We start from the raw sequence: 2549 nt of genomic DNA on the forward strand, positions 1-2549 counted from the left end.
AAAAAAAAAGGTAAAACTCTTAAAGGATACAAACTACAAACTTGGGGTCAGGATCCAGATAGATTCTCATGTAAGAGTCCAGTCTGGAACTTAGCTCATTGACTCCATGGCAACTCTCAGAAGAAGGGACCACAGCCGACACCCGCCCGCCTAACTGGTCTGCTCTGTACCAGATCAGCTTCCAGTCCAATGACAAAGCACTCAGCTCGCCACATTCACTTACTCATTCAGACTTTCAGAAGTGAGCACCCTAGCCCTGCCAGCCTTGTGCTGGGGGCCGGGACACAGCAGGAGTCGGACACCATCTCCGCCCCCACTCCGCGAGCGTCCACGGTCCAGCGGGGGAGACGGACAGAAGCCGACCATGCCACCATCGTGGGCAGGTGATGGGCCGCCTCAGCCGAGAGGAGGAAACTGGCTGAAGAAGCTGGGGCTTCAGGAAGTGTCACTCTCCTGACGAGAGCGGAGGGTTCACTAGGCAGAGGCAGGGAACCCGACCTCACCTACACCTGGCTCCGGGGAGTCCCCATCTCCCTCTCCCCCCAGGAGGACAGGGACTTCCAAGCTCCCTCACCACACTGGATTTAGAGACAGCCTTCGAAGGGGTGTCCTTCAAGGAAGCCCTGGGCTCTGGCCAAGGAGACGTCTGAGCGCAGAGCAGAGAGAAGCAGGAAGAGGACCCTGAAGCCACACAGGCTGACCAGGCCCACAACAGACTGTCCTCCCACCCACCTCCCCTGGGCTTAGTCCAGGAAGACGGGGCAGAGCCAGGATCGCGCTTCCTGTCTCCGTCGCGCTCTTCTTGCTGGGCTCCCAGGAGAAGTCACCCCACCGTTGTCTGGAGGAGACTAACTACAAGGGTTACTGGTCTTGAACATCCCAAGAGAAAGAAGACCAGAACCTCCTGGATATGCTCATCAGAAGATGGGGGAGAGTGAGCATTGGCTTTGGGTTGGTCCCCCTGCCCACAGCAGATGACACCACAGTGTGACTGAGAAGCAATGACTCCTCGAGGGCTGCTCATGACTGCATGGGACTCAGAGCCTGGTCTGTGACTCAAATTACTAGTAACTTGGGAATCCTGGCTTTCCAAGTGATTAGTCCCAGAAGCTTAGTCCAAATGCTTCTCCTCTCTGGACTTCATCTGCCATATCTATGAAAGAATCCTTGGTTTGGCCACCGCCTAGCATCACTGCAAGGAACCAGACAGGTAACAAGAAACTGTGCTCGACAGGTGTGGGATGGCTCTATGGGTCCATTCGGCTCAGCAGTATTTAGAAGGACCAACTACATGCTGGGCACTACCACAGAGCTAAGGATGAGACAGTGAAGGAGGCAAAGGCTTTTTATGTAGCACACATTCTGGCCGATAGGAGAGAGAGAAGAAACAAGTGTTACAGGGTCCATGAGAAAGTGCTACACGTAGAGAAATAAAACAGTCACAGGGAGTGATGTGAATGCTCGCTGAAATGGGGCGTTCAGGGAAGGCCCCATGTGCAAGTGACCCTCTAGCAAAGATCTACAGAAAGTGAGGGAGTGAATTATGCAGCTGTCTGGAAGAAGAACCTTCCAGGCACAGAGGAAGGAAAGTCAAGGGCCCGGAGATGGAAACACACACCAGGTATCTGAGGAACAACGAGGGAGCCAGTGCAGCTGAGCAGAGAGCAGGGGCTAGGGCTGGAGAGAGGCTGGGGGACACGTGACCTAGCTAGCTACAGCAAGGACTGTGGCTTGTATTCTAAGTGGGATGAACTGCCTTTGGAGGATTGCTAGTATTATTTATTAATAATATTAATCATTTGTGAGTATTATCCATGCTTTGTTATGGTGCATTATTGTAATTATTCTAGCTCACATTGCTTGAGCAGGTAATATATGCAGGCTGGATTAGGTCCATTAATCATCCCATTTAATCTTCCCAACCTCTCTGAGGCAGGTACTTTCGATCTCCATTTGATGACGAAACTGAGTCTCAAAAAAGTGAAGGAGCTTGTCTAAAGTCTCTCATTGATTTAACAAGTAGTGATGAGGAACTTCTGGGGGCTCTTTTGATGCTCTAGGACACAGTGTTGTCATGGGACTGTCATTCAAACCCTGCACTCATTTCAGGAGCCGGCACTCATCACTGCTAAGCCTGATTTGAGGGGGGGGGGAGGGGAGTGTATAGAAGGAAAAGAACGAAAGGAAGAGATTCACCCAGAGGCAGCGAGCTTCTCCTTCCTGGGAGTGTGCGATCAGAGCACCTGAAGGAACAGGTGCCCCCAAAGGTTGTGCCACAGGACCTGAGGTGAGGAACAATCAGCCTCCAGATCCCCTTGTTGGGGGTTGAGTTGTATCCCACCCAAAAGAGATGCTGAAATCCTAACTGCAGGTACCTGCGGATGTAACCTTGTTGGGAAATCGGGTCTCCAATCAGATGTAATCAAGATGAGGTTGTTAGGGTGGATCCTAGTCCAATACGATGGGGTCCGTATAAGAAAAGAGACCACAGGAAAAAAAAAAAAAGAAAAGAAAAGAGACCATAGAGACACACAGGGAGAAGGGGACAG

Source organism: Meles meles, chromosome 8 (assembly GCF_922984935.1).
Source record: "Meles meles chromosome 8, mMelMel3.1 paternal haplotype, whole genome shotgun sequence".
NCBI classification, from domain to species: Eukaryota; Metazoa; Chordata; class Mammalia; order Carnivora; family Mustelidae; genus Meles; species Meles meles.